Here is a 21387-nt window from a genome sequence, read left to right as displayed (position 1 = left end):
ACCACGTTATATTACCTTGTGTGCCTTATGAATGCTATGGATCATATTATGATGTATGATAAACATTGTTGTTATGATTAATATGAAATAACATGATTAAAACTTTATAAAGATGAGTGAGAAACCTATGAGTATAACTAGGAGAATGACTTAGAAAATAATATAGGTTATGGAATGAGTATATGGTGATGCTTGGACACAATGATACCTCGGTGTGTATCGTGAACAAGTACTCGCTTGATTATGAATCAATATGCATTGTATGGAACATGTGGAATACTTTGTGGATGGGTGGATATGATCACTAGTATTTGATGAACACCATGAGAATTGGTTTGATATTTGGTGATGAACATTTGTTCCAAAAGTCCTATTGGGTGAGGAGCCTTGCTCAGAAAGTCCTATTTTGTTGTTGAGACCTAATCACGTATTCGAATATGAATTATGCATATACCACTTCAAAGGCTTAGGTAAGCGGTAAGTGGGGATGTAGCACCAATGATTCATGCCTCAATTGGGTTTGAGTCCCAACCATGGCGGACATGGGGAAAGATGGACACCTAAGTGGGTTAGAGTCTCATACGGTGAAAGATAATCAAAGTGGGTTAGAGTCCCATACGAGTGATGATCGCTTGAATTGGGTTGAGTCCCATAGAGGGCCTGATATCCACCATGAAAGTCGAATCATACGAGCATGTGTGAACCGAGCCTGGCTTAGACGTAGGTCCGTTCGGGGATTGATGTTTCGTGAATCCGAATAATGATTGTTTGAGTTATGATAACTCTTGTGATATGATTCCATACATTGCGAATATCCCTTAGACACTCGAGTCTTGGTTATCTTGTGTGAATGATACACAAGTAGCGAGAGATGATGACTTAAGTTAGGATTCGATTAGAAAATATTGTAGAGCCGAGTGGACCCATAGGATAGGAGAACTCACTGAGATTATTATCTCACTCCAATATTGTTGTTGCTTTTCAGATATTGTTTTGCAGGTTATATTGCAAGAGGAGATGTACATTGATGTTTCAAGGGATGTAGTCTATTGAGATCTTCTGTTGTGCATCGTGCAAAATGACAGACATTGTACTTAGATCTTAGATTTTAATTTTGACACTTTCCATATCTTGTATTTTTTTTGTATAATTGGTCAAGTATGTAAATGATGTCAATAGGCACTTATGATTGTGTCAGTACAAAATAATAACACTTGTATTATATTATTCTAGATATATATTATACGGGTTGCTACAATTACAGAAGGGTGGTACATGCACGACTAACACTCCATTGCTAAAGTTAGTAAATGAGAGACGTGGAACTTGCAAACGTGTGAATGAATGAAATAATGGATGTGACTCAGAGTCGCACTTATATAGGAATGTCAATTACAATAGACATTGGTTGTTCCAACATGAGACACGATGAGTCGTTGAATGAATATCACTGATTGAGATGAAAATGAGATTCTGCTTTAGTGCAAACGTGTACTTGTTCACTAGCTGAATAGAGTTTGGTAAGCGAATTGTGCTTTTAATTTGGTTCAATCTTATTGAGCCTTTAATTTACCCAAAACATAAATGTAACACTCCACCAAAATATTGGACTAGTCAACGTAACAACATTAACCATTAAAATTCAAAGTTTGAAGATTACCCTTGATAATATCAATTGATATTGACTTTGACAACACAAACTGACTCGGACGACACATAGAAAAAAACAAAGAAATGAATTAAAAGAACAAATATGATTTGTTTTGAAAAGTTCAAAGACACAAATAATTCTTTTTAAAACAATGGTCCCAAAATAAATCTGGATATGAGATTCAGAACGAAAAATATATTAAATCATATTAAAACTACTTTCGGCCTCCTCACTAATCATATTTAGAATTCTTTGCATGATAACACGATACAAATACTAATAGTATAGGTGAATTAATAAAGCCATGCAATTTGTTTGTTGTATAAAACTAAAAAAACAAATAATAGTGTTTTCTGTTTTGCAGCTAGCCAATGAATATTTTCTGTTTTGAGCCTACAGTATATCGCATATGGGCCGGTTTCTGACTAATATGGGCCTGATCGAGCCCAGTCCGTTACACCCCAAACAAATAAAAATGAAATCATAACAAAAACATGAACCTGACGTGAATCGAACACGCAACCTTCTGATCTGGAGTCAGACGCGCTACCATTGCGCCACAGATCCATTTGATGTTAATTCTGTCAACGATTGAGTAATTATACTAATGAGGATTGCAACAAGAAGAAAAAACCAAAGTTCAGAAACAAAGTCATTCTACTCACTTTTACATAACAAAAACTGAATCCAACACTTTAATAGTCACACTTTAACACACTTCTATTCAACCATTGATAGACTGTCTTACAAGAACCCACACTTATGTTCAACCACAATTGCTAAACACCAGTGAGTAGTGACTAGTCTATGATGCTTTTGTGTTACATTGAACCAAACACTTTCTGCATGAAGAACTTATAACTAAATAACTTATAAGTTATTCCTCAAAATAACTTATAACTAAAACGTGGAAAGATTCACAACCACAATTACAATTACATCATGGTACACTGCACTCAAAAGGGTAACATTTTGTTTACACCACAATTAGCTAGATATACTACTACTTGTTCTTAAAATGGAGCTGTTAATGTTCGATGTAAGATATTTTTCTTTGGTGCACTACTTACTGCTTCCCATAACTGCATTCACATTGTCACAAACATATCCTACTATTATTAAACTATTATAGTACACTATGGAAGTATAATATATTTACTATAAAAACACAAGAAAAAAAACAAAGATAAAGGAATTGTGACATTAATCATGTACCTCTTGTTGTTGTCTTTTGAGCTTCGCATTCTCTTCCATTAAAAAGTCAACCTTTTGCTCCAAGTAAAGTTCATTTACTTTCCTCATGATTCTGTCTTCTGTTACCGTTGTCGTTGCTATATGTTGGAAAGTTAGAAACTTGTATTGTTGTTTTTTATCATCTTCAAATTGTTGGAAAGTTAGAAACTTGTATTGTTGTTTTTTATCATCTCCAAATTGTTGGAAACTTAGAACCAAATTATGTGCTTCTTTATAACATTCATGTTGTTGGTGGGAAGTGGGAAGATGTCGCAGATGCTAGGTTGATAATGAAGAAAGCAACAGTGAAGAAAGAAGCTGGGTGTAGTTGGGTCAACATGAAGGATGAAGTTCATTTGTTTGTAACCGGAGAAGATGAACAATTTACTGCAAGCTTATTTGTCCCAGGTCGTTTTTTTGAGATAGAGTTTTAATATTTATAAAGTTAATTTATGAAAGTTGAGCTCAAAATATTCTTTTCAATTTTTTGATTAATTGAGTTAAAAAATATAAGTAAAACTATAATTAAATAATATTAAATAATAAAATAACCTAATCATTAATGTCACATAATTAAAATAATTTTTGTATCACAATCACCACTGTCACGTGTGCAAAAGTAAAGGGGGACCAACCAAAATCCTAAGGGATGTAAACTTTAGGGATCAAAAAACTTATTTTTAAAATAGGGGACTAAAAGTTAAAAAACATCAAAATAGGAGGATCAAAAGTGCATTTAAGCAAAATAATTAAGCATAAAAAGTGAGAACTCATTTGAACAATATATTTCTCTTCACATGGGGCCTTCTATATATATGAAAGGTAGTTGGACTGGTTTGGATCTAGATCGGAGGTGAGATTCCTTCTAATGAGCCTCTAACCGACGTAGAACAGTTTTCCCAAAAGTTTCTAGTGGCGTGACAATGAGAAGTCCTCAGCAGAACTGGGTCGGGTTCCCTGCACCGGGGTCGTTGCTTAGAAAAATGGAAGAGATTTGGCAGTGGATATTGACAACCTAGGGAGCATGCACATTAAATGTGAGTCTCAATATTGAGATGTTTCACATAATTCGTTTGATATGTGGCCCTATGTTTTTAGACCAGAGAGTGACGCTTCTTTCTATGATACTCAAGTGTCGTTGTATTCCCAAGGAAAAATCTAATGGTTACTTTCGTCCCTTTTCATTTCCTTTCATTTTGAGCCCTTAATGTATTTGTCTCTCTTTTTTGTATAAATTTCCTTTGGGATTTCAAAACTCTTTTCGCCCTTTTCACGAACTGCAACTTTTCTTTCTTCTTCACGCGTCAATTTTCTTCTTTAAACATTGCCAACACTCATCTCATCATTCTTTTTCCCCTTCTTTGCGTTATACATGCCTTGGTCCAACGCACCTTTGGGCTATCTCATGTAATTGTTATATCTATTTTTGGTTTCCTCCTGTACCATCTTTCTCTTTTTTGTTTACAATTCATTGCTCTCCTCTAGTGCTCTAGATATGACCCACCTAGGAATTGTACTCGCAAATGTGATAAATATACTCAATAGCGATGATCTTTCTTCCTCTACTGGGAAAGTTAACCCAGGAATGTCGAATGTTGACCTTTTATAAGTTAGCCAACATGTTGTGGACCTTTTCGTACTCAGAGGGGGTTCTATTGAAGATGGTAGCGGACCCTCTAGTTTTTATTTTGTTTAAGGTGCAATTGATCCCTCCAAAGAAGTTGAAAGGAAGGACCATAAAACCCCATTGTTAGGGGAATGAATGTTGATTCCCTTCTTTCTTTGTTGCCTCCTATAGATTTGGGACCCGTTGAGGTTACCCGAAACGAACATTTAATTGGCTATTTCCATAAAACTTTTAGCGTGGCACATGATTGGGATCCTAATGATAGGGATATTAGAGATCATATTATCGTTCGAATTTATTCTCGAATTCATGATCGATATTAGTTTTTCATAATAACTAGAAAGATATGGTAAGAAAGGAACCCCATGGTTATATGTCGTCTGAGGATACCATTCATGACCATTGTGTGGATGAGGAATCATTGAACTGTTTTCTTACTTCAAAAGTGTCATCATATAGAGGGAACCCATAATGAGGCAGGGTCGTCCTCTGACTGACCGGTCTCCCATGTTGAATGTTTCAATATAATTTGTAGCTCCTACGATGTGTGTTCGATTTCTTTCTATGAAATCATGTTTTCAAGATTGAAGTTAAAACTACCTTTTAGTGACTATGAGGAAGGAACCCCATGGTTTGGTGTTGTCTGAGGATACCATTCATGACCATTGTGTGGATGAGGAATCATTGAACTGTTTTCTTACTTCAAAAGTGTCGTCATGTGGAGAGAACCCATAATGAGGCAGGGTCGTCCTCTGACTGACCGGTCTCCCATGTTGAATGTTTCAATAGAATTTGTAGCTCCTACAATGCGTGTTCGATTTCTTTCTATGAATCGATTCCTCCCATATCTTGTATATCTCCCATCTCTTGCATAACCCCTTTTCTTTTGATATTTAGGCCTTTGTCTTTAGTATCCTAAAAAACAACAAAACAATCATCTCTTCTCCCCCTTTTTGACATTATCAAAAAGAAAAGGAGTAGAATCCATAGTAAAATAGTATGAGGGAAATGATATATACGAGTACTTATCTTCTTCATAATGATTTGATACCGAAGTTTATATTAAAGTTGATGCTTGTATCTTGAAATATCAATCTTGATTTGACAATACTAGAATATGATATTCAAGTACCTGCAAAACAATTAATAGTGTTTAGGTACCCAATATTCTTTGGGTCCTCTTGTGTTAGATCTCTTCCTCACCCATACATACACACCATAAGGAATACCACAATTTCTTATGTACAAGTATTAGAAGTATGATATTTTGCATTATAATAAAAAATAGTAGGTCTAAAAATATGATTCATTTTATTGACATAAAAGTTATTTCTATCATGAGACCTTTTATGATGATTTACACCATGAACTTTTATTGATTCCTTATTGTTTAAATTGCTAGAGATAGTTTGACTTATACTAAATTTATCAAAATTAGAAAAGCCAAGTCCTTATTTATTACTTGAATATCTTTGACTACTCAACACATTATCCAAGCCAAATTGCCCCTTTCAATATTTCATAATTATTTGATTTAATTCCATAATTTTTTACTCAAGAGATGAACAATTATTGCATGCTCAATTTTTTATTAAGTCTAACTCCACTTTTGTGTTAATAGCCTCACTTTCTAGATTTAAAATAGTTTTCTTTTGTTTTGAACATCTTCTAGAAAGTTTCAAAAATTCACCATGTAATTCATTTAAAGCACTTTGTAATTCATCATATGAAAGTCTATTATCAATTTCAGAATCACTAACCTCATGTTCTTCATCACTTGAATGATGTGATGCCATGAATTCCTTGTTTGCATGATCTTTATCTGAAGATGAACATTTTTCATTGTCATCCCATGCTACATATGCTTTCTTTATTCGTTTTTCATTCTTGCTCTTGAATTTATCCTTCTTTTAAAGTGTAGGGCATTCACTTTTGACATGTCCTCTTTCTCCATATTCAAATTAAGTAACCTTCATTCTTTGTGCTTCTTTTGACTCATTTCCTTTGTTATTTCCTTTCTCAAGAATTTTTCAAATTTTTTTATTAGAGCATTGTCATACCCTAATTTTTTCCAAACATTTTCGTTTCATTTAAACCTAATTACTCATCATATCATGCATGCTTAGTTCATAAAATTTTTGCATTTTTGTGCTACATTAATTGTCATGTTAATTATCCATTTCTTCTCTTTTCTAATTTTAAACTATCATGTCATCCCCATTATCATTTTAAAGGTGCTCACATTAGCAAACTATCTCCGACACCACCTTTACCAAAAATAAAATACATTGAAGAAATTTCAAGTTTTATGCACAAATACATTGAACGGATTGCTAATGTTGAGGGTGACGATAATTGCGATTAACTAGTTATTTCAACTTTGCTTGATAAAGGAGAGGATAGTCATACATTTTCCCGTCAACAACTTATCGAAGAGTTGAAGGCGCATAAAGAATCTTACACAATATCATACGGGAAAAAAGAAAATTTTGATACAATTCATGAATCTCTTATTCCTTGTGTTAGCGGTCCAGCACCAGAGAAAAAATGGATCTTAAATGGATCATCTTATAGCAAGTGCATAAATATAATGTGTATTTATCTGACAAGATACGGTTTCTCCGAAATATTTTTTCCACTTTGGAGTGTCCCACCTCAAAATCCAACCGATCGAATTATGTGTATTGGGTGGATTTCTAAGTCAATGCATTTTGTTCAAGTTTATTTAAAACTCGGATGCCCAATACCACTGACATCTCCGGAATGGACAACTCATTCAACAAAGGAAGTTGTAACTTGGTCGGATCATTTCTTGGATAGGATGCAAGAATTTTACGAAGTTTAGCGAGATTGAAAGACAATCAAATAAACAAAAGTCAAAGGTGAAACCACCCATAAATATAGATTTAGATGGTGGCATTACTATAAAATATACTTTTAGTGTCACAATATTACAACGACCATTTTTCTACCATCGCCATATCATATTTTATACGTGTGTGTTTTTTTATTAAGAAACTTTTCATCACGGTTCTTTAAAACAACCATGGTCATAGATTTTAGATGACAAGCTTCGAGTCCCAGCTTAAACATTTTTCCTTTTTTTCAATAAAAATTAGCGTGTGTCCCTTTAAATTTATTGTTATTTAAAAATTGAAAGTATAAGAACTACAATTGTTTAGTTCAACTGTGGTTATATGTTCCATATTTCACTACGATTGAAACAAGCAACCATTGTGAAACGTTTTCCTACAAAATTAAAACATAACAGGTACTTCATTTCGTACATAACACACAAGGGTGCCATAACAAACGAGACGACAACGATAGCGAAACCTTCACCATATTCATTCATTTCCTGAAACGAATATCATTTATGGAAAGGAAATCGAAATCCTCTTCAAATTTCGGTACATTACCAACCTATCTCTATGACGCTTTTGAATGTTTATGTTCTCCGTAACAGTTATTTACCATTAGCTCTCTCTGACGCTTATGAATGTTAATGTTCTTTGCTAGGATGTTATGTGTATTGACATTGTCATATGTATTGTTCATGTTGTCATGTTAATGTTTTATTTAAATTTTGTGAATATGCTTTAGGTTTTTGTGTTGGGTATGTTTATGTTTTATTCAGACATTGTGACACTTTTGAATAATGTTTATGTCTTGGTGTTTCCATGTTCATGTTTTATTCAGACATTGTCATATGCATATAATCATATTAGGATGTTGTGTGTGTAGCATTAGGATGTCATTCACATTATGCTTTTGATATATATTTCAGAATTTGTTATGGATCGTTGTTGGATGAAAGCTAGTAGATTAGGTCCGGTGTATGAGAAATGAGTTCTTGAATTCCTTGAATTTGCTGGAAAAATATTCCCAATAATAATGGTATCTTTTATTGCCCTTGTATTGTTTGCGGGAATATCTGGAAATGGTTAAAGAAATAAATATTACATCACCTATGTTGTGATGGAATATGTCAAAATTATACAACATGAATGTGGCATGGAGAAGTGGATAATAATCAAAATGCGGCGTCACAAATGGATGATGGTGATGATATGGATGATTGACTAAAATATATGATTCGCAACATTGGATAATCGTTGTATATGAAAGCATATATTTATGATACTTTATGTATCCACAAATATGTGCCTTTATATAAGGGGTGCACCAAATGTACACGATTGTCTGCGTTGTTAAAATTGTTTAATCTGAAGGAAAAAAGTGGATGGTCAGATAAAAGTTTCACATATTTTCTTGATTTGATAAAACAAATGCTACCAAAAGATAATAATTTGTCGGATCAATGTTATGAGGCCAATAAGATATTATGTCCAATGGGTTTGGAGTATGTCAAAATACATGCATGCCCTAATGATTGCATATTATACAGAAAAGCGTATGCAAATTTGGATCAATATCCAGAATATGGTGAGTCGCGCTACAAGTTGAAGAACAACAATGGTGATGACAATGGCAATGTTAGTAAGAAGCGTCCTCCTGCAAAAGTGTTATGGTACTTGCCAATAATTTCGAGGTTAAATATACTTTTTGCCAATGCAAATGACGTAAAGAATCTTAGATGGCATATAGATGAAAGAAAATATGATGGAAACATTCGCCATGTAACTGATTCTTTGTAATTGGAGAAAATTGATTCATTGTTTCTGAATTTTGGCCTTGAGTCAAGAAACCTTAGGCTTGGGCTTTCCACATATGGAATGAACCCCTTTGGTAATCTGAGCACTAACCATTCTTCGTGGCCTGTTCTTCTCACGATTTACAACATATCTCTTTGGTTGTGCATGAAACGCAAGTATACGATGTTAAGTATGATGATTTATGGACCAAGACAACCTAGAAGTGATATAGATATTTATCTAAGTCCATAATTGAGACCTTAAAAATTTTGTGGGATAAAGGTGTTGATGTTGAGGATGCATATTCTAGTGAAAAGTGTAAAATGCGTGCAATGTTATTTTGTAGAATCAACGACTTTCTTGCATATGATATTTGGCTGGATATAGTGTCAAAGGACATAAAATGTGTCCTGTATGTGAATCTGGTACATGTTTTCACCATCTTGAGTTTGGAAAAGATATTGTTTATCTTAGGCATCGAAAATTTCTAAAACCCAAGCATCCTTATCATAGATTGTGAAAGGCTTTTAACAGAGAGTAGGAGTTTGAAAACGCTCATAAACCTTTAACTGGAGATGAAGTTTATCAATGACAAGAACACCTTAATATTGTATTTGGAAAGAAAAAAAACGGTTCCATTGAGAGAAATATTTGGAAAAAGAGATTGGTGTTCTTTGATCTTCCATATTGGTCTAGACTTGATGTAAGTCATTGTCTTAATGTGATACATATGGAGAAAAATGTGTGTGATAGTTTGATAGGAACACTTTTAAACATTTTAGGAAAGACTAAAGATAATAAGAATAGTCGTTTAGATACGATGGAGATGGGTATACGACATCAGTTGGCTCTATCAGATAGAGGAAAAAGATCTTATTTGCCTTTGGCATGTCACACTCTATCTAAAAAGGAAAATAAAAGTTTTTTGTGAGTGTTTGCATGATGTCAAAGTTCCCCAAGGTAACTCTTCAAACATCAAGAAACTTGTATCAATGAAAATCTCATGATTGTCATGTCTTGATGCAACAACTTTTACCAGTGGCTATCCGTGGCATCCTTCCAAAAAATGTAAGAGTAACTATAACCAAATTGTACTTATTATTCAATTCTATATGTGATAAAGTTCTTGATTTAAAAAAATTAGATGAATTAGAAGACGAATCTGCAATAATATTGTGTCAATTGGAGATGTATTTTCTCCATCATTTTTCGACATTATGGTTCACTTACTTGTTCATCTAGTCAGAGAAATAAGATATTGTGGACCACTTTATTTAAGGTGTATGTATCCTATAAAGTGATACATGAAGATATTTAAAGGATATACGAATAATCATAACTGAATGGAAGCATCAATCATTGAAAGGTACATCACATAAGAAACTCTTGAGTTTTGTTAAAACTATTTGTCAGAAACAGAGTCTATTGGAAGTCCAAAGTCTCGTCATGCTGACAGATTTGAAGGTAGATGTCCTCAAGATTTAAATGTTAAGTCAATGGGTCGGGATGTAGTACTTCAAGAACATTTTTATATATTTAATAATCTTAGTGTAGTTCAACCTTACATAGTTACTCACAAAGAAGTTATAAAGAAAAAATATTCCCGAATGAATGGCAAACTGTTGTTGACACGACATAATAAGGAATTCATAAGTTGCTTTAATATGAGGATTTCTAATGATGATTGTGCTTCTAAGACAATTAAATGGTTATCGTACATGCCAACATTTATTGTGATAACTTGGATGACACAAAAAAATTCTAATTATTCCTTTTATACAAAAGCAAAAGATGATCGTAGTATAATGCAAAATAACGGGGTTATGGTTGAGACCGTATCCATGTATGTCTCTAGTTCGAAAGATAAGAATCCTATTTTGGCAACCAACATATTCTCTGGTTTCATTAAGGAGATTTTGGATATTGTGCCTCTATTTAAATGTAAGTGGGTTCCCATAACAATGGTGGACAAACTGATGAGTTAGGATTCACACGGGTTGAACTTGGCAAGGCAACTTATAACACCGAACCATTTATCATGGCTACTCAAGCAACACAAGTTTTTTATGTGACAGACCCTGCAGACTTTTCGATGAGATGGTCAATTATTCTCAATGGAAAAAACATTCCTCCTAGTGATGATGAAAGTATTGATATTCCTTCCGCTCATTCTTATGCAAAACAAGTGCCTAATTCATATGAAGAAGTTGATAGGGATGATGTACATGTTATTCGTAACGATCATTAAGAAGGCATATGGTAAAATTAAAAAGTAAGTATTTTATATTCCTCATTCATAATTTATTGTATGTTATAATTAATAATAATGTTATTTTCTAACAACTATTATTATTTAAAATTATAGGTGTTTAAAGTCAAGACACCAAGAGACAAGATACCAAGACAACAAGATAATATTATTTGTTGTAATGATGTGTAATTGTAAGTTGTTTTGTGCCATTTTGGTTTTGATATAATATACAATATTTGGTTCCTAATGGAATTGTGTCATTGATGTAAGACAATTTTTGGTTTAATTCAATTAAAAAATGGTTGCATTGTTGTTTCTAGTGTGATATGATTCAGAAATATTCAGGTTAAAAATTTGTGAATACTGTAAAATTGAAAAATATATATAAAAAACAAATTATATAAAAACGGTTTTTAACCTAACCATTGTTATAAGTAGAACGCTCTATCCAGAATAATAAAAGGAAAGGCCGACAAGGTTAGGATTCGAATCAGGGACCTATAAATTATTTCACAACAGTTGCCTGAATAATCTGTCATTATAAGTAGTGTGTTATCTAACTCATAATCACAATATATCTTCGGTTGTAGAAACCACCATACATACAACTACACGCTACCTAACAACAGAAGTGCATCCGTCATTATATGTGTTTCGCAGCCGTCGTTATATGTGTTTTCCGTAGTAGTGTGAAACATGTTTTGATTTATTTTAGTTTTTCTCCAACAATGTATTTAGGTGGTTACACATGTTTTATATGTAATGTTAAATTGATATTAACGATGTAAACTATATACATTTTCATACATTTTAATGTATATTTTAGTTTTCCAAAATTTTCGCCATTTTTGTGTTTCATAACAAGTTTTATTTCTATAAGAGGTTATGTGTGAACAGTTGGGGGTGAATATGGAAATACATTTCTGTACACACCCCATTTAAAAAAAAATTCTAACGGGGGTTTATTCAGAAATGCATTTCCACACTTGTCATATGGTGAACTGACTTTGGGTGTGTTTTGCTTTTAATCGCAATGTCGCGGATAGCAAGAGTCGCCACCGACTTTTCTTTTATCCAATAAGGAAAGGCGGAAAAGAACAGGAAAGACCTTAATTAGATTTTGGGTTCGGGAGGTACATTATACAAAGGGAAGGTGTTAGCACCCTTTGTATCCATGGTTATCCATGGGCTCTTAATTGCTTGATCACTTATATTATTTTTCTTGTCTGAAAAAGTGTTCGTGAATTGTTTAGAAAATGTTTTGAAAAAGAGAATTTAACTTTGTAATGATTCTCGTATGAATGTATACAAAGTGGTTATCTCGTTTAGTTTTGAAAATGGTTTAGAAAAATATAACTCAGTAATGATTCTAGTATGAATGTATACCAAGTGGTGATTTTCTAGTATTTGTGAAGTGTGACAAGTATTTTTAAATTGTGGGTAAGCAATTAAGAGTTATACCTACCCAAGGTCTTGATGGGCATTTCCTATCCTTGTGAGGGTAAAACTGTCCTTACTATTGAGAAGTAAGTAGTCTTATCCCTTTGGATGTAAAGGGACATCGTAGGGTCATCGATTGGTCATTGAAAGCAACGGTTGTAAGGATACCTTAGCATTCGAAGGGACTATCATCATTTAACCGTAGGCTACACCGAAGGGTCATCGAGGGACAAAACCATATATTCGAAGGTAACATCCGAGGGACTATGATTTATTTTATAGGGACATGATGATTTAATCGAAGGGTCTTGGCTAAGGGTATCCCCACGTTCGCGGGACATGACCATAATACCGTAATATCATAGGGTAACAAAGAGAGGTCCAAGATCGCATATTTAAAGGCAAAGTTTTACAATTAATTAGATAGCCGTAATCGATTAAGTAATTAGGTCCACATTAAAATCGATGAAATCAATACATTAAAATCAACTGGATAATTTAGGATGAATCTCCACATTAAAATTAAGTAATTCAGAATCCATCTCCATAAGGGTATCCCACACATAAAGTGGAATACCTAGCCGACCGTTTCCTCGGGAATATGTAAGCCTTTACACAATTCAGCACACGGGTTAGAACATCGAGATAAAGTACAATTGAAAATTGCACCACAAAATAAACACAACAGTCCTAAAGTCAGGCCAAATAATGCAGAATTATAATAAATCTTGATTAGATAAACATAAGGCAGAACAGAAAAGAAACAAAACAGCCACTGTCCCGTTCGCTCCTGCTTCGCCTAGCGAAAGCTTAGCGAGTGCTCGCTACAGGCTCGCTTAGCGATGTGCTAGCGAGCGACTACGGGTTTTGAGTTTGACAGCAACATGATCTCCGGAACCCTGAACTTTATGGCATTTAATTACAGGAATAGCATGGACACACATTCAGGATATTCAGGCATACTTAAATTCACATGTGAAATCGAATTACATATCCGAAAATTTAATCATGATGCCTTATGCATGTAGAGATTACCGATTAAAAGCGTGAAACAGTAGTGATGCGCAAACCTGTTTGCAACTGAGCTGCGATGTTAAAGGGACTGACCACTCTTGGTATCGGATGGAGTAGGGCGGAGGTAACTTCGGTGCGGATGAGCGGCCTGCAGGGTTTCTTTACTCGGAATTCTCTGAGTTAATCTCCAGGGTTTCTACGCCAGGGTTTCCGTCCGTCTTCGTCTGTCTTCCTCTTCTCTTTTTCTGACTGAAGCTTGGCTATTTATAATGCTCTTGTTGTGACCTAATGGGCTCAGAATGAAGCCCAAAAATTCTGATATTCGCAAGCTTCGCTAGGCGAGCGTGTAGCGAAGGGTTCGCTAGGCGAAGGAGTTGCTCGCCTAGCGAGCAGGCCAGTTTGGGCCATTTTCTGGATTGGGGTCTGTTGTGAGCTGGGCTTTTGTTCTTTTAAGGTCAGTACCTTGCAGAATAAGTTGGAGTGCTTCGAGAAATGTTTTGCAGGATTAATGGGCAAATTTTGGGGTATGACAACACTCATCATATATTATTTAAAAAAATGAAAGCATGGGTTTATTCGGAAATACATTTTTGGACTCACCCTAGTTTACTAAAACGAAATAGGTTGCATTTGAAAATACATCTTTAGAATATTCTCTGAGACAATATTGGGTTTTTAAAGTCCATATTGATCCAAAACTTATATAAATATGGATGTGACTACACTTGTTAGCACAAACACAAAAATAACAAACATATAATTGTTAAAAGTTGTAATTCAATATTCTGTTGAAAGGTAGAATTCGACAGTATCGAAATGTAATAGCTAGTCGAGGTGAAGGAGTTGGTTGTATTCGACAGAGTCGAATACAACATATAGTTATGTCAAAATGTAACTTTTAATTTTATACTTTACATTTTGTATGTTTTGGACTTTTGTCGACTTATATAGTTTTTTTTTTGCTTGGGATTTAGTTGCCTATATAAAGGGAATAGTATGTTATAAATCATATAGAACCACACTCAATACAAATCACAACCTCAAAATTCAGTTTCTCTCTCTTTTCTCGCTTTTTCTTCTCTCATCTTTCTTGAACACCTTTTGTTCCAACAAATTGGTATAAAGGAGCCTGAGTTGCGATTCAGAGAGAATTTGTAATGGAAAATTAAACAACAACATTAACGCAATTTCCAACGAATCTACCAGTTTTCAAAGGTGAGAACTATGAATGATGGGTTGCATCGATGAAAGTCATCTTCAGATTTCAAGATGTGTCTGAAATCGTGAATGATGGAGTACCGACATTGGAAGTGAACGCAAATGATTTTCAACAAGCTACACCCAAGGAACAAAGAAAGAAAGATGAAAAAGGTTTGTTCTTGATTCACCAGTGTGTAGATTCTAATGTGACTGAGAAGATTATTGAATATGAAACAACAAAAGGAGCGTGGGACAAGTTAAAAATCTTGTACAATAGAGATAAAAATCTAAAAAGGGTGAAATTACAGACGTTTAGAAAGAAATTCGAGATGACTCAGATGAAGAAATATGAATCAATATTGGAATACCTTTCACGTATGGTGTTGCTGACGAACCAAATGAAGTAGTGTGGTGAATCAATCAACGATTTGCACAAGATTGAGAAAGTGTTAAGATCTCTTACAATGGAGTTTTATTACATTGTATTGTCAATATAAGAGTCCAAGAACCTAGGTGAGATGAAGTTAGAAGAAATTCAAGCTTCACTACAGGCTCGTGAGATGAGGTTGAAGCAGAGGAACTCAAAAAGGGAAAAGGTGGATGAACATGCACTACAAGGAAAATTCATCAAGAAATCTAGGAAAGAGAAGGTAAGTAATATTGCTAATGATGAGAAGTCAAATAAGAACTCAAAGAATCACTCTAATTCGATAAAGAAAGGCATGAGCAACAAGTATTCTGGGAAGAAAATTGACATGAAGGAGGTGCAACATTATAACTGTCAAGGATTTGACCACTATGCTTAAGTTTGTTAAAGAAAGAAGGAAGCACAAGAGAAATATAACGAAGAAGTGAAATATACACTTGATGAAGATATTGATTATGAGGATGTGTTACTCATGGCCAATACTTAGTCGAACACTGTGCAAATTAATATGTGATACCTGAATTCAAGATGCAGTAACCACATGATTGGTAATAAATACTAGTTCACCAAGCTACATGAATCAGTTGAGAAAGTGATAAAGTTAGCAGATAGCAGACAAATCACGTCAGGTGGAAACGGAGCCATCTCTGTTGTTAGAAAATATGGTCGAAAAGCCAGCATCACTGATGTGTTGTATGTACATTTGATGACGAGTAACTTGATAAGTGTAAGTCAATTACTTGAAAAAGGGTACATCATGGAGATAGAAAATAATCATATGAAGGTGTATCATCGTGGTGAAAGGCTAATTTTGAAGGTACGATTGGCAGACAACATGACCTTCAAAGTAGAGATTAACTTAGTTGATCACAAATATCTTGCTTCGACTGCAGAAGAAGACAAGAACTGGCTATGACATCAGGGGTATGGCATCTAAACTTCAGAAGTTTAGGTCTGTATAACCAGAAGAAAATGGTGTATGGCTTGCCTCAGGTGAAAGAACCAAGTTAGGTGTGTGAAGAATGTTGTAAAGCAAAGCAGGCTAAGAAAGCATTCAAGCATGACTTGCCAATGAGGTCGAAGAAAAAACTAGAGTTAGTTCACTCTGATGTGTGTGAACCAATTAAAGTAAGGTCGAATGGAGGTAACTACTATTTCCTATCTTTCATAGATGAATTAACTAGATATATGTGGATTTATCTTATTGAAATAAAGATCAATGTATTCACGCAGTTAAAGAAGTTCAAATTGCTTGTCAAAAAGCAAAGTGGATGCAAGTTGAAGAAATTGAGAACTTATGGTGGTGATGAATACACCTCTCGAGAATTTGCTAGATTTTGCAATGAGGAAGGTATATAGCATAAGGTCATTGCACCCGATACACCTTAGAATAATGGCATAACTGAGAGGAAGAATCAAGGTATACTGAACATGACTAGGAGCTTGTTGAAAGCTAAAGATATGCAAAAGATATTTTGGGGTGAAACAACTTCGAAAACCATATACATTCTAAACAAATGTCCAACCAAGAAGATAGCCGAGAAGACTCCTTATTATGCTTGGATAGGTGTGAAGTCGAATGTTAGTCATCTTAAAGTGTTTGGATCAATGTGCTTCAGGTATGTACCTGAACAATTGAGGAAGAAACTAAATTGAAATTCTGGTATCAGATATGAGATGTCGAAGGTAATGTCACGACACTAATATCTGAATAATACAAATAGGATAAAGATAAAGAACAGTAATGCAAGAGACACAAGCAATTGTTAACCTAGTTCGGTGCAACTCACCTACGTATCGGGGCTACCAAGCCAGGAAGGAAATCCACTAAATAGAATCAGTTCAAAGACTCTCAGTAAACTACACAAGTTACAGTCTTTTTCACCTAATCTCTACCCGTATGACTTCTACCTAAGAACTCTTAGATATGAGATCCCATCTCACTCCCCCTCAATCACACCAGTGATATTAAACAAGAATTACTTATGAAAAGAAGACACTCTTTAAAAACATACACTTGATCTTACTTAGCAGCTTCAATCAAGTAGACACACACCCATGCTTAAAAGCTTTGAGTGACAAATTACAACTCAAAAATCAAACCAATTCAATCATCTATGGATGAATTGAATGGCTTACAATTCATACGACCACACAAGACTTGAACCCTTATTCTCTCTCAATATTTTGCTCTGTATTTGTTATGTATCAAATCAGGTTTTCCATGTCCTTTTTATAGAAGCATTCAGCTGGGCTTGGACATCATAAAACCCTAAAACTATTTTCCATTCAAATCTTCTTATGACAGTTGGTTAGATCTCTTTGGAAAATAAGTTAAATCACGTTGTAATCATTGATTGATAGCGTTTGCAATTAACTCATCAATCAAACATAGATTTCCATTAAAAGCGTAATCACATAACACATAACATTCAGACTGAATGTTCTGTGTACAGATGTCATGACATCGGGTCTGACATCCTGGAAAAATCCTGCATAATTCCATTTTAAATATCCAGCAGGTACATTATATGAGATGTCATGACATCGGGTATGACATCCTGAAACAATCCTGCATAATTATATTTTAAACCTCCAGCAGGTACAAGATATCTTATGTTAAGACATCATATGTAACATCTTGTGAACACTCTTTGTTTTACCAAAATTGCTGCCAACACTTAGAACCAACAAACTCCCCCTTTGGAAAAATTTGGCTAAAACATATATCTGTCCATTTTGTTCACAAGAAAAAAAAACATCAGCAGTTAAACAGCATAACGGCGTTTAAGCAGCAACATAAGCAAACCGAATTACTAGCTATAATAGAAACTAGTAAAACACACATATAAAACATGGGTACTTCTTCTCCCCCTAAGTTTGTTCACCTACAGACATCTTGGGTACTTCTTCTCCCTTTAAGTCTGTTCACCTACAAACATCTCCTTCAACAACAACAGCACCTGTAATAACAGCACTTGTAACATTCAGAGTCACCCTCTAACATCCCCTTCAACATCACCTGTGCAACACATTATTTTGTTCACCATCAGACATCTCCTCCAACATCATAGAACATCATTCTGTTCAACATCATCAGCTGTCATCAACATCACATAATAACTGCAACTCTCCACAACTCCATACAGCTGCAGTTCTCCACATAATACCTTCTCCCCCTTTTTAGTCAAAATAGACCAAAGTGACCAATTAGACAAAATAAATGTCAATTAGTCTAGCAGAGAATGTCACAAGGGATGTTATAACATATAAAAATGTTAAAACATAAATGTCAGGTGGTACAAATCATAATTATACACAGCTGCAATAGCTGAGATAATCAGAAATCCAGGGAACTCATAAAGAGCCCAAATATCACATCATGGCATCAGAAAGACTGCCAACGAAATACAACCATTAAACAGAAAAACAACAAACATCCAAGCATCCAAAACAGCATCCAAAACAGAATCACACAACACCAACAGAGGGGGAACCATCATCATAACTTAGTCTGAGGAGGTATCATCTTCTTCACCTTCAAATTCAAAATTTCCACTAGATTGATCTTGAGAATTCGACCTCTCACTTGAGGTATGGGCATCTGACTCCTTGGCTTCACCAACCTTATCCATCTCTTCCTGCTCCAAGCTACTAATGAGAACCTCTAAAGCCTCTTTCCTAGCCTTGGCAACCCTAATCCCAATTTCCATCTCCTTACAAGTTTCCTTCAATTGAGCAATCAAGCCACCTTGAGAGGCTGGCTCTTTCCTTGCAGATGTCATGACAATATCATTAACATGACTTCCTTCAAATAACTTGTAGTGAATGGACAATGGAGGCTTCCTTCTGCTGGGAATATCACTTGTGTTTAGAATACCAGGTTGCTGGCTTAAAATAATTCCACAAATGATATAGGGAAAGGTAATAGGCAGCTTTACTGCATTAGTGGAGGCATGTCTAACAATTTGTTCAAACATGAACCTTCCAAAATCAAAGTTGAGCCTGGTTCCAATAGCATAGATTATTCTTCCAAGACCATTAGAGATAGTTGAGATATGGTTTGTTAGCACCCAGTTGGCTGAACCAATCTTATGCAAGAAGGCATATTTAACAGTTAGTTTTCCAGCTGATAGATGCTTTTTGCTTGGCCATTCCTTGACTTGGCCAGCAGTGATTGTCCTACAGACTTCATTGTTTGTAGCCTCTAACTCCACACCTCCTTCAGTTCCTCTTCCTAGGAACTTATTGATAACAGCAGGGGAGAACCTTACACACCTTCCTCTCACAAAGACCTTTCAGAATTCTTTGCTACTCTTGTCAGAAATATCCTCTGGGATATTCACCACAAACTCCTTCACTAACCCTTCAAAACATTGGGGCAAAGCAACAACTGTTTTCATCAAACCAACAGTCTTGATCAATTCCATAACCTCCTTCATTTCTACAGCCTTCTTCCCTAGCTCTCTCTCCACAACAACTCTCCTTTGAATAACAAACTTCCACTTGGCAGCACCATCTTCCAGATGGAAAGAAATATTGTCCAAATGCACAACTACAACCTTAGCTGGAGACTTTTTAACAGTCTGCCTTTTAGCAGGAGAGATGTCTGGGACATCATCTTCGACATCATCTTCAGAATCAGAGCTTTCTCTGATCTTCCTCTTCTTGACCTCTACTTTACTCCATGATTTAGAGGGTCATACAACAACAGTCTTCTTCCTAGTTCTGGCTGTCAACATCTCAGCCACAGTCTTGCCTTTCCTGGTCTTCATTTTCCTTGCAACACTTGGTTTCAAGTGATGAACCAAGGTGTCATCTTCTTCTTCTGAACTCTCTTCCTCTAAATCAATTACTCTCTCAGCAGTGTCAGGCTTCTTAGAATGAGAAGCATCTATAGGATCTTTGCTAGGCATGGTTTTTCTTAGAGAGCATAGTCCCTCAGCAGCAATGTCTTTTTCTAATCTAGATGAATCATCATCTTTCTCAGTTTGAGGTTATACCTCAGGCGAGGGGTCTCTTCTAGACAGAGGAGTCGAAACTCCCTTGACTGCATGTCCTTCGTTTAGAATCCTAGTTACCAGGTTCCTAATGACACGATTTGTATAGTGCATGTCATCCTTAGGAGGAGGGTTTTCAGAGTTGTTACCTTGATTGTTTCTAGCCGTGGAAGAAGGGCCAAGGGCGTCTCCTGGGATTACAGACAGAGGAATAACCTCTAAAATATCTTCATCCAGAAACTCCATGGGGGGAGTCCTTGCTTTGTGAGTGGGTTTTGATCCAAAAGATGAGGAATGTTGTGACATTTTGTTGAACTTTTGAGAGAAATATTGTTGCCCTAGCAGAGGTTGTCTGAGAAGTTGGATGAAGATGGAAATGGTTATGTAGAGGTAGCGTGTGGAAATGACATAGATACTAGTTCCAATACTAGGTAATGATTTACCATAAATGAGGCACTTTCTTTTAAGTGGGCAGACAATATTTTTATTACCTTTTCCACTCCACTTTAATTGCTATAAATTCTCATGAATACAAATCCCCAATTTCCCCCTTAAACATTCAAACTAATTAGCATCCAAAGCTTTTGTAAATATGTCAGCTAATTGCATTTCAGTAGTAACATGCTCCAGTGCTATGATTTTTTCTTCCACAAGTTCTCTAATAAAGTGATGACGAATATCAATGTGTTTTGTCCTGCTGTGCTGAATAGGATTTTTGGAAATATTTATAGCACTCAGGTTGTCACAGTACAATGTCATGACATCTTGTGTGACATTGTATTCAGTCAACATTTGTTTCATCCAAACCAGTTGAGAACAACTACTCCCAGCTGCTATGTACTCAGCTTCAGCAGTGGATAGGGACACACAATTTTGTTTCTTGCTAAAC

The 21387-nt window shown here is 35.2% G+C and overlaps 1 non-coding gene across 1 annotated transcript; it reads right to left on the bottom strand.

Annotated features, from left to right (window-relative positions):
• Positions 1-2146: 2146 nt before the first annotated feature.
• Positions 2147-2218, bottom strand: TRNAW-CCA (transfer RNA tryptophan (anticodon CCA)). Its single transcript has one exon. It is a non-coding gene; the product is annotated as a tRNA-Trp (tRNA).
• Between the last annotated feature and the right edge of the window lie 19169 nt (positions 2219-21387).

This window comes from Lathyrus oleraceus, chromosome 5 (genome assembly GCF_024323335.1).
Source record: "Lathyrus oleraceus cultivar Zhongwan6 chromosome 5, CAAS_Psat_ZW6_1.0, whole genome shotgun sequence".
NCBI lineage: Eukaryota > Viridiplantae > Streptophyta > Magnoliopsida > Fabales > Fabaceae > Lathyrus > Lathyrus oleraceus.
This window is presented reverse-complemented; position numbering and strand designations above follow the sequence as displayed.